Source organism: Cervus canadensis, chromosome 2 (assembly GCF_019320065.1).
Source record: "Cervus canadensis isolate Bull #8, Minnesota chromosome 2, ASM1932006v1, whole genome shotgun sequence".
In the NCBI taxonomy this organism is placed as follows: domain Eukaryota; kingdom Metazoa; phylum Chordata; class Mammalia; order Artiodactyla; family Cervidae; genus Cervus; species Cervus canadensis.
In genome coordinates, this window is record NC_057387.1 from 6262490 (window position 1) to 6275113 (window position 12624).

Genomic DNA, 12624 nt, shown 5'->3' on the forward strand with positions numbered 1-12624 from the left:
AGAGTACATCATGAGAAATGCTGGGCTGGAAGAAACACAAGCTGGAATCAAGATTGCCGGGAGAAATATCAATAACCTCAGATATGCAGATGACACCACCCTTATGGCAGAAAGTGAAGAGGAACTAAAAAGCCTCTTGATGAAGTGAAAGAGGAGAGTGAAAAAGTTGGCTTAAAGCTTAACATTCAGAAAACTAAGATCATGGCATCTGGTCCCATCACCTCATGGGAAATAGATGGGGAGACAGTGGAAACAGTGTCAGACTTTATTTTTTTGGGTTCAAAAATCACTGCAGATGGTGACTGCAGCCATGAAATTAAAAGACGCTTACTCCTTGGAAGGAAAGTTATGACCAACCTAGACAGCATATTAAAAAGCAGAGACATTACTTTGCCAACAAAGGTCCGTCTAGTCAAGGCTATGGTTTTTCCAGTGGTCATGTATGGATGTGAGAGTTGGACTGTGAAGAAAGCTGAGTGCCGAAAAATTGATGCTTTTGAACTGTGGTGTTGGAGAAGACTCTTGAGAGTCCGTTGAGCTGCAAGGAGATCCAACCAGTCCATCCTAAAGGAGATCAGTCCTGGGTGTTCATTGGAAGGACTGATGCTGAAGCTGAAACTCCAATACTTTGGCCACATCATGGGAAGAGTTGACTCATTGGAAAAGACCCTGATGCTGGGAGGGGTTGGGGGCAGGAGGAGAAGGGGACGACAGAGGATGAGATGGCTGGATGGCGTCACCGGCTCGATGGACATGAGTTTGAGTAAACTCCGGGAGTTGGTGATAGACAGGGAGGCCTGGCGTGCTGCGGTTCATGGGGTCACAAAGAGTCAGACACGACTGAGTGACTGAACTGACTGACTGATGTATGTATGCATGTATGTGCTTTGCTGACAGTAAAGTGTGTGCGCTTATGGGTAAACAGAAAGATGTAGAGAGGGTGGGGAAAGAGTCAGTTCTTAGTTACTCAGGAATTGAATGCGGTTAGCCATTTGGAGAATCAGCTACGTATTTTCCTCTCTGTCCCTTCCCCCATGAAGCCCGCCTTTGGGTAGTGGTGTCTCAGCACTTCCACCAGAAAAAGAAATGAGAACATTTAAGACATTAAAATCATTCAGTCTGTGACTCTTCCATGGACAAGCTGAAAAGTCACATAAAGAGGAAGTCGAGGTTAATGGCCAAAATCAGGTTCTTATTCGCTTGTGTTTTTAACAATGCCACATATAATATTTCACAGGACAGAGGAGTGCTTTCACAGACATGACTTCATCTGATCCTCAGACAGCCCCAATATGTACTCAGTGCAGATATTAATATCCTCCTCTGACAAATAAGGAAAATGAAGCTCGGGGAAGTAGTAACTTACTTGAAGTTGTTGCTGGTAAATGGCAGAATCTGAGTTGGAATCCCTTTCTCCCCATTCTCTGTGCTCTTTCTGCCCATTTGGTATCAACAGCACACCTGAGCGCCTCTAGCCTCTTGGTTCACACCCAGTTCGCGTGAACTAGCTTATCTGATTTCCTGTCTGATTTTCTCTTCTCCCATTTCCTTTTTCACTGCGAAGAAAGAATAACAAATCTTCACTTCGGCAGAAATTCTGAGATGAGAGGGTGAAAAAAATAGGCATTGTGAACTCAGCTTAGGTTCCCTAAGGAGAGTGAGGGCTACAAAAGGAGTTTTTTAAACAATGCATTTCATAGTCTCATCCTAGGAATGTAACCCTTCTCTGGGCTTAAGTCTGGAAATCTAAACTGTCCTTGTCAGATAAGAAAGTAACCTACTTTAAAATACCTCCAAGAGAACAGGATCCTTCAACAGCCAGAGGGTTTATCAACACTCAGCGTCAAAATTTCTGCTTTTTATCTCTCCCGAGTCTCCCCTGCTACCAGTTTACCTCCTCCTTGTCTGCGCTCTGCAAAAACAACCCTCAGCTAATTAAACTGTCTCCCAACTCCTTATACACACATACACATCTTTCAGAGCAGAGTGGAGTTTGAGCAGCCATATCATTTTTCCATGCTCAGGCCCAGTTTGGAGCAATCATTTTATACATAATGATAACCCTCCTTATGAAATTTGAAGACCCTCAGCTGCCTCGCATCCGGACTGGGTTTTTTCCGGCGTCTGGAAGAGAAACACCATAATCCCCACTGACTGTCCTCTTAGGGATCCAAGAAGCTTGGAAAATCAAAGGACTTTTAGTTATTTGAGTCTCGCTTTTAGGGCTTCATCCTCTTTTCCTTGTGTATCTCTGGAGAACATTCAGAAGCCTGAGAGGTTAATATCTCTGAGTTCCTGGGGGGAGAGCTTCTACATAATTATTAAATATAATTTCATCTTCTAAAACATCTCACTTTAGAGCTTTTGTTTGCTGAACGCTCTATCGTTCATCTCTCAATGCATAATTCCATCTCATTGCCCTGAGTTACACCATAAACACCAGCTCTCTGTTTCTAATACACAACATATTTCAATGCAGAAAGGAATTTATAGTGCCAATGTTATTTTTCCAAGTACAATTCCAGTTTGGAATGTCCAGCAGCACTCAAATTGCCTCTCAAGATAAAGACCAGATCCTGATTCTATGTAATCCTTGTGTGCTTCTGGGAAAGCTCAAATGTTAGACTTATGGATGGAATCCACGTTTTCCAGGGCCCTTCATGTCCCAGAGAGGAACCGTTTATACGAAGCCAGGCTGCATCAGAATTCTCCAGTGGCCTTTTGCCAGAGCTCTCACAATGAGCAGACAAGCTTCAGTTGCAAGACCTGTGTGACACAAAGCAAGGGTAAGTTCTTCTATCATGAACTCAGATCAGGGTAAACTGGAAGGAACCTCAAATGTCAACCAGCCTAGCCCCCTTGTTCTACAGTTGAGTCCCAGAACTGTGATGACTGAGGTCACACAAAACAGGAGAGGAAAGCACATCATAGAACTCACATGTGAGTCCCTATCCATGACTCTTTCCAAAAGATCATGCAATTGCACAAAATACTTTTAATGTTTAAAAGGTGTCTCTGCTGCTCAGTCATGTCCGATTCTGCGATGTAGCCCACCAGCCTGCTCCGTACATGGGATTTTCTAGGCAAGAATTCTGGCGTGGGTTGCCATTACCTTCTCCAGGTTAAAAGATACAAGGCCAACAAAATAAACAGGGAAAAATAGGTAAAGCCTCTGTAGTCCAAGTGAGGGCCAGGGGAGTGGCCAGACGGGAATAGAGTCTGGAGAAGATCACCTCGTCGGATGTCAACAGTCTCTGTGGACACAGATGAAGCCCTGCAATCTCTTGTTCTCTGCTTTGCCCATGGGGAGCCCCAGTTTCTTCAATAGGATGAAGGTAAGAGGTAGAGTTATTGTTGTTTTCTCTTTTTTTTTTTCATGAAGAATCTAAATACACTTGAGAGAGATCTGGCAGAGGTGAACGGAGAGATGGAGACTGAGTCTGCCTCCCTTCTGCTTCCTACAGAGGATCCTCGCCTGCAGACTCAGTCTCACCACTCTTTCCCTGCACCTTGTTAGAATCACTCTGAGCCTGATAGAGGAGGAATTGTGGAATCATGGCTGGTCTGTCTCTGATTAAGGACCTACATCTGGTCATGGCCCTGATTCCAAGTTTTATCAACATTCCTGAGGCCAGAATAGTAAATATTTGTAGGTCTGCTCAATCCACAGTGACCTCAGCACTGCCCTCTCTCCTACAGGGGTGGACTACCAAAATCCATGCTTGTATTAACCTCCACTTCCTTGGCCATAATTGAAGGGATCAGGGATAGACAGCTAATTCAAGCTATTTTTTAATTATGTTTCATAAAATACAAGAGATCATTTCATAAATTTGAAAGTGGATCAAGGGATTGCAACTTCAGACTGGACTGGTTTCTTAGAAAGAGGAAATCTTGACTCTGAAACCTTAGGTGGTAATAATCTCTACATCACAGAGAAAAGAATGAATTCAATGTTCAAAAAATGCAAAGGCATTGGAGAGTCCTGATGGTTTTCTAGTTTCCAGTCCCAAGCTCTTCCCAAGGTTAGTAGGCGATTTCTGTTCCTGTATTATACTCTGTATCTTTATAATACATCCCCATGTGTTGTTCAAACTGCATCCAGTGGGCTTCTGTGCCTTGAAATCACACTCCTTTTAGGTCTCTGCGTGGGCATCTCTTCTGGGAAATTAGCATTTCAACAAGAATAGAAGGTAGGTATCCTTATTCCAATTATAACAGACAAGAAAACCCACTCAAAGTCTCACCTGGGGATTCCCAGTAGCTTTTTCACCACTTGTTGATCAACTGTTTATTTGCCTGGATTCCTGAGTAATACCTCCCTCCTGAGTTCTGTGCTCCAAGTCTACTGCTGTACCAGTCAGCATCCAGGTGGGAAAGCAGACACCATACTAGATGTTTCAACAGAAGGGATCTTATATGAGGAATTTGCCACAAAGGTGTTGGAGGGCAGACCAATCAGAAATAACAACTGCAAAAATCAGCTGTCACCCTAACGCTGGGAGAATAAAAGAAGGGTTTGGGCTATGAGAACTCAGGACCTGGAAGGAGGCAGAGCCATTTAACTATAGCTCATATCTCCCAGATTGTTCATAATACAGTTTCTGATGGTGCCGTTGATATGACATGTTGAGGCTGGCTCTGGGAGTGTAGAAAGAAGCTGGAAGCTGGAACAAACTGCCCTGGTGGCATGAAATGCCACTGCTGGAGCTAAGGGCCTCTACTGGAGTAAAAACACTGATACCAAGAAACAGGAAACGACTCTCTTCTCTCCTCCTCCAGGTTTTCAGTCCTGATCTCTGGCCTCTTATTGGCAGAATCAAAAAGGAAGTCTGTTGATAAAAGAATCTCTGACTATAGTTTGCAGATACTCAATTCCAACACCACAAAGCAGAACATAGAAGAATGGATTTAAAGCTGAGAGACAATAGGCAAATTATCATGCCTCGGACACACTCTTCACCCATTACCAATGTCTCATCTAGATGGCCGCCCATGTGTGTCCTCCCTGCTTGGATGCCAGTCTCTGCTGTGCCAGCTCCTTCCAAGGGCAACTCCTCTCCACGGAATGTTTCTAATGACCTTTCTGTGGCAGTTCCAACTCACTTCGACTATTCTGATATGCCAGCATGCCTCCTTAGGTCAGATACCCAGGCCCAGGACCTTTTTCTTTTACATGGAATACTCTTTCCCACCTATTCACCTGGATTGCTCCCTATCTTCCTAAAGGACTTTACTCAAATGCCACTTTTCAGCGAAATGTGACCACCATTTCTAATGTTTTACTCTCACTAATACTTTCTGCCTTTTCTATTTCTGTTTACTACCATAGTCCCAAATCTCTATAACTGTTCTTGACCTATATTAGGAACACATAAATATTTATTTAATGTTGAGTGAATGAATTCAATAAGTGTACTTCAATAAGTCCACAATAAGGCCGAAGACAGCTAGAAAAGTGTGTGCTCTAAACAAAGAAGACAGAAAGAAAGCAGAGAGATTATCTCTTGCTAGTGCTGGAACTCACTCTGGGAGTCAGCCGGGGAAGGAGAAACACCAAAGCTCCTAGAGCTCTCAGGGTCATTCTGGAACGAGAACCAAGATGAGCGAAGTAGGGAAGGAGGCAGGGGGCCAAGAGTACCCAGCTCTTGGGCATATATCCAAGCTGCAGCTGTCGCTGTTTAGTCACTAAGTCATGTCCCACTCTGCAGCCCCATGGACTGGAGCTGGCCAGACTCCTCTGCCAGTGGACTTTCCCAGGCAAGAATATTGGGGTGGGTTGCCATTGCCTAAAAAAGATACATACATCCTTATGTTCATAGCAGCTCTATTCACAATAGCCAAGACATGGAAATACCTAAAAGTCCATTGAGAGATGAATGGATGAAAAAGATGTAGTACACATATATAATGCAATATTATTCAGCTGAAAAAAAAAATGAAGCAATGCCATTTGCAGCAACATGAATGCTGTTAGAGATTATTATCCTAAGTGAAGTAAGTCAGAAAAAGAAAGACAAATACAATATCATATCACTTACACATGGAATCTAAAATATGGTACAAATGAACTCATCTACAAAACAGAAACAGACTTATAGAGAGAGAGAACAGACATGTGGTTGCCGTGGGGGGACGGTTGGACTGGGAGTTTGGGGTTAGTAGATACAAACTATTATGTATAGGATGATTAAACAACAAGGGCCTAGTATACAGCACGGGAAACTATATCAGTATTCTGTGATAAACCATAACTGAAAAAATATGAAAAATGTATATACATGTATAGCTGAGTCACTGTGCTGCACAGAAGAAATTAACATTGTAAATCAACTATACTTCAATAAAATGTTTTTAAAAAAATTTAAGTACCTAGCTTTTTCAGCATCTCTTACTCTGATAAGCCAAATGAGCCAGTGCCATACAAGGTATCTAAACATCATAGTGGAGAAAGACAGTTTGTTAAAAAGGAAGATGAAGCAAGGGCACGTTCTTGGCAGTACGGGAACAGTGGGATATCAGGAGTGGATGGGATGGGAACAGGGTGGCTTGGCAGGCAACAGGGCATCCGTCCCTTCAGAAAATCCCAAAACAGGCCCAGGCTAGCTATGAGCTTTGTTCCTTTCCTCAAAACAAGTTATGCTTGCGTAAGTGGTGAGAATAGGATTTTCTCAACTCAGGAATGAAGAATTCCAGACACCGTTCACCCTGCTGTGTTCCCATTACTGGAGAATGATTCACAATGACTTGAAGAAAAACATGGTGCTAGTGGGACCTGAAATCCCAGCAGTAGCTTAGAAAAGGTCCTCCTTATGCTGGCAACTGAGACTCATAGTGATGGGGGAACCCAATGTAGGAGCCAGCTGATCTCAATACTTACCTAAAGGGGCTCTCCCTGAATCTTGGTTCTCCATTCTCTGCCTCCCCAAGTTTCTCCTCTCTTCCTTACCTGCCAATGCATTCTAACCAGGGAGGAAATAAAGCTTATGGCTATGTAGCACTGGTCCCCTCACTTCACCAGCAGCAGAAAAAAATCCAAAACAACATAGGGCACAGAGTAGTAAGAAGCAGGGGCTCTAGAGTACCAATTATAGAGCTAATCTTTAACAGATTTATTGAAGTATAATTGACCATGAAAATTATATTTATTTGAGGTTTACATGTGCTGTTTTGATTTACATATATATTGTCAAATGATTACCACAATGTAAATTAATATTTACATCACCTCCTATCCCTTTTATACTTATTTTTTGTGTCTACTCCCTCAGGCTTTTCTAATAAAAGTCATCCTAACAGGTGTGAGTTGACATTTCATTGTGGTTTTCATCTGAATTTCCCTGGTGATTAGTGATGTTAAGCATTGTTTGATATAATTATTGGCCATTAGTGTATCTTCTTTTGAGAAATATCTGTTCAGATCTGTTCAGATCCTTTGTCCATTTTTAAATCAAGTTATTTGGTCTTTGGCTATTGAGGATTTTGAGGATTTCCTAGATAGATAGATAGATATCAATGCCATAGCGGATGTATGGTTTGCAAATGTTTTCCCCCATTTCATAGGTTTCTTTTCATTCTATTGTCTCCTTAGCTGTGCAAAAGCTTTATCAGTCCAGTTCAGTTCAGTCACTCAGTCATGTCCAACTCTTTGTGACCCCATGGACTGCAGCACGCCAGGCCTCCCTGTCCATCACCAACTTCTGGAATTTATTCAAACTCATGTCCATTCAGACGGTGATGCCATTCAACCATCTCATCCTCTGTCGTCCGCTTCTCCTCCTGCCTTCAATCTTTCCCAGCATCAGGGTCTTTTCAAATGAGTCAGTTCTTCACACCAGGTGGCCAAAGTATTGGAGTTCCAGCTTCAGCATCAGTCCTTCCAATGAACACCCAGGACTGATCTCCATTAGGATGGACTGGTTGGATCTCCTTGCAGTCCATGGGACTCTCAAGAGTCTTCTCCAACACCACAGTTCAGAAGCATCAATTCTTCTGCGCTCAGCTTTCTTTACAGTCCAACTCTCACATCCATACATGACTACTGGAAAAACCATAGCCTTGACTAGATGGACCTTTGTTGGCAAAACAATCTCTCTTACCTGTTTTTGCTTCTGTAACCTGTGCTTTGGGATCATATCCAAGAAATCCTCATCCATACCAATGTCAAATAGCTCTTCCTCTATTTTTTCTTCTAATAGTTTTACAGTTCTACAGTTTTACATCAAGTCTTATATTTAAGTCTTCAGTCTATTTCGAGTTGATTTTTGAGTATGGTGTTAAGATGGGGGTTCAGTTTCAATATTTTGCATATGGCTGTCCAGTTTTCCCTGAAGTATTTACTGAAGGGATTATCTTCCCTCACTGTATATTCTTGGCACCTTTGTCAAAAATCAGCTGACTATATATCCATGGGTTTATTTCTGGGTTGGGCTTCCCATGTGCCTAGTGGTAAAGAATCCACTGGGCACAGGAGATACTAAGATGACTCAGCAACTAAACAACACCAACATTTCTGGGCTCTCTATTTTCTTCCAAACATCTATGTATCTATTCTTATGTTGATATGATACTGTTTTGCTTACTATAGCTTTGTAATATAGCTTGAAATCAGGAAGTGTGATGACTCCAGCTTTGTTCTTCTTGCTCAAGATGTCTTTGGCCATTCAGAGTCTTTTGTGGCTTCATATAAGTTTTAGAATTGTTTTTTCTACCTCTATGAAAAACGCCATTGGAATTTTGACATGGATTGCATTGAAACTACAGATTGATTTATGTAGTATGAACATTTTAACAATATTAATTTTTCCATTCCATGAGCACAGAATATCTTTCCATTTATTTGTGTCTCTTTCAACTTCTTTCATCAATCTTTGGTAGTTTTCAGTATACAGATCTTTCACTTCCTCAGTTAAATATTAATATATTATTAATATATTTCTAGACTTCCCTGGTGGCTCAGATAGTAAAAGCATCTGCCTACAATGTGGGAGATCTGGGTTCAACCCCTGGGTTGGGAAGATCCCCTGGAGAAGGAAATGGCAACCCACTCCAGTACTCTTGCCTGGAAAATCCCATGGACAGAGGAGGAAATATATTTCTAAGTGTTCTATTATTTCTGATGCTGTTTTAAATGGGATTTTTAATTTATTTTTTGGATAATTTATTTTTAGTATATAGAAACACAACTGATTTTTGTACATTGATTATGTATTCAGCAGCTTTACTGAATTCAGTTATTAGTTCTAACAGTATATTGGTAGAGTCTTTAAGGTTTCTATATATAGAATCATATCATCTGCAAACAGACAATTTTTCTTCCTTTCCAATTTGGATGCTTCATTTCTTTTTCTTACTTAATTGCTCTGGCTAAGACTTCTAGTACTATATTTAATAGAAGTGGCAAGTGTGGGCATTCTTATCTTGCTCCTGATTTTACAGATAAAACTTACAGCTTTTCACTGTCGAGTTAGCTGTAGTCTTGTCTCGATGACCTTCATTTTTCCTTTCTTTCTTTATTCATGGCTACACTGTGTCTTTGTTGCTGTGCAAAGGCTTTCTCTAGTTGCAGCAACTGGGGGCTACTCTTCACTGCGGTGTACGGGCTTCTCATTGCAGTGGCATCTCTTGCTACAGAGCACAGGCTCTGGGCACACAGGCTTTAGGAGTTGCAGCAACAAGCTCAGCAGATGCAGTGACAGGTTCTAGAGCACAGGCTCAGTAGCTGTGGCACAGAGGCTTAGCTGCTTCTCCACATGTGGAATCTTCCTGGACCAAGGGGCAAACCCTTGTCCCCTGAATTGGTAGGTGGATTCTCATCCACTGCACCACCAGGGAAGTCCATGACTTTTATTATGCTGAGGTACATTCCTTCTATGCCTAAGGTTTGCAGAGTTTTTTTTTTTTTTTTTATTATGAAAGAATGTTGAATTTTGAAAAAGTTTTTCTGCACCTACTGAGATGATCATATGACTTTTAAACTTTATTCTATTAATTTGGTTTATCACGTCTACTGATTTGAAGATGGTGAACATAATCCCACATGATTATGTTAATGTGCTACTGAACTTGGTTTGCTAGTATTTTAATGGGTATTTTTCTATCTATGTTCTTCAGGGATATTGTCTTGTAATTTTGTTTTCCTGTAGTGTCTCTGTTTGGCTTGCTTTGGTATGAGGGTAATCCCAGCTTCATAAAATGAGTTTGGAAATGTTCTCTCCTTTTCTTTTCTTTTCTTTTTTTTTTTTTTTTTTTGGAAGAGTTTGAGAAAAGTTGATGTTGACTCTTCTTTAAATCTTTGGTAGAATTCACCAGTCCTGGACTTTTCTATGTTGGGAGGTTTTTGACTACTGATTCAATCTCATTACTCACTAATGGTCTAAATTTTGCAATAAGGAGTTCATGATCTGAGCCATAGTTAGATCCTGGTCTTGTGTTTGCTGACTATATAGAGCTTCCCCATCTTTGGCTGCAAAGAATATAATCAGTCTGATTTCAGTATTGACCATGTGGTGATGTCCAAGTGTAGAGTCTTCTCTTAAGTTATTGGAAGAGGGTATTTGCTATGATCAGTGCGTTCTCTTGGCAAAACTCTGTTAGCCTGTGCCCTACTTCATTTTGTTCTTCAAAACGTACTTCATTTTGAATTCCTTATTGCAAAACTCAGGCTTAAATTGAACAAAATAAGGAAAACCACTAGACCATTCAGGTATGACCTAAATCAAATCCCTTATGATTATTCAGTGGAAGGACAAATAGATTCAAGGGATTAGATCTGACAGAGTCCCTGAAGAACTATGGATGGAGGTTAGTAAGATTGTACAGGAGGTGGTGATCAAAACCATACTCAAGAAAAAGAAATACAAAAAGGCAAAGTGGTTGTCTGAGGAGGCCTTACATATAGCTGAGAAAAGAAGAGAAGCAAAAGGCAAAGGAGAAAAGGAGAGATACATCTATCTAAATGCAGAGCTCCAAAGAATAGCAAGGAGAGATAAGAAAGCCTTCCTAAGTGATCAATGCAAAGAAATAGAGAAAAATGATAGAATGGGAAAGACTAAATATCTCTTCAAGAGAATTAGAGATACCAAGGGAACATTTCATGCAAAGATGGGCACAATAAAGGACAGAAATGGACCTAACAGAAGCAGAAGATATTAAGAAGAGGTAGCAAGAATACACAGAACAACTGTACAAAAAAGATCTTAATAAACCAGGTAGCCAGGATGTTGTGATCACTCACCTAGAGCCAGAACATCCTGGAATGCAAAGTCAAGTGGGTCTTAGGAAGCATCACTGTGAACAAAGTTAGTGGAGGTGATGGAATTTCAGCTGAGCTATTTCAAATCCTTAAAGATGATGCTCTGAAAGTGCTGCACTCAATATGCCAGCAAATTTGGAAAACTTAGCAGTGGCCACAGGACTGAAAAATGTCAGTTTTCATTCCAATCCCAAGGAAAGACAATGCAAAGAATGTTCAAGCTACTGCACAAAGCTGTATATTGTCACCCTGCTTATTTAACTTATATTCAGAGTACATCAAGTGAAGTGCCAGTCTGGATGAAGCACAAGCTGGAATCAAGATTGCCAGGAGAAATATCAGTAACCTCAGATATGCAGAAGACATCAACCTTATGTCAGAGAGTGAGGAAGAACTGAAGAGTCTTTTGATGAAGGTGAAAGAGGAGAGTGAAAAAGCTGGCATGAAAATAAACATCCAAAAAGTGAAGATCATGGTATCTGGTCCCATCACATCATGGCAAATAGATGGGGAAACAATGGAAATAGTGACAGACTTTTGTTTTCTTGGGCTCCAAACTCACGTCAGATGATGACTGCAGCCATGAAATTAAAAGACGCTTGCTCCTTGGAAGAAAAGCTATGACAAACCTAGACTGCATATTAAAAAACAGAGACATTACTTTGTTGACCAAGGTCCATTTAGTCATAGCTTTTGTTTTTCCGGTAGTCATGTATGGATGTGAGAGTTGGACCATAAAGAAGGCTGAGTGCTAAAGAATTGATACTGTTGAACTGTGGTGTTGGAGAAGACTCTTGAGCGTCCCTTGTGCTGCAAGGAGATAAAACCAGTCAATCCTAAAGGAAATCAGCCCTGAATATTCATTGGAAGGACTGATACTGAAGCTGAAACTCCAATATTTTGGCCACCTAACTGAAGGACTGACTCATTGGAAAAGACACTGATGCTGGAAAAGATTGAAGGTGAGGGGAGAAGGGGATGACAGAGGATGAGATGGTTGGATGGCATCACTGACTTGATGGACACGAGTTTGAGCAAACTCCAGGAGTTGGTGGTGGACAGGGAGGCCTGGCGTGCTGCAGTCCGTGGAGTCGACAAGACTTAGACATGACTGAGTGACTGAACTAAACTGATTAATGGCCTGTTAAAATTTTCTATTTCTTTCAGATTGTCCAGTTCAATAGCCCATGAATAATCCCTCATTCCTGTCTTTTTATTTCTGTATCATCAGTTTTAAAATACCCTCTTTCCTTTACTATCTTATTAGAGTCTTTTCTTAGTCTAAGCTGAAGGATTGTCAACTTTGTTTATCTTTTCAAGAAACCAACCAAAATTCTGCTGAAAAATCTACTGCTAAGTCTTATGGAGTC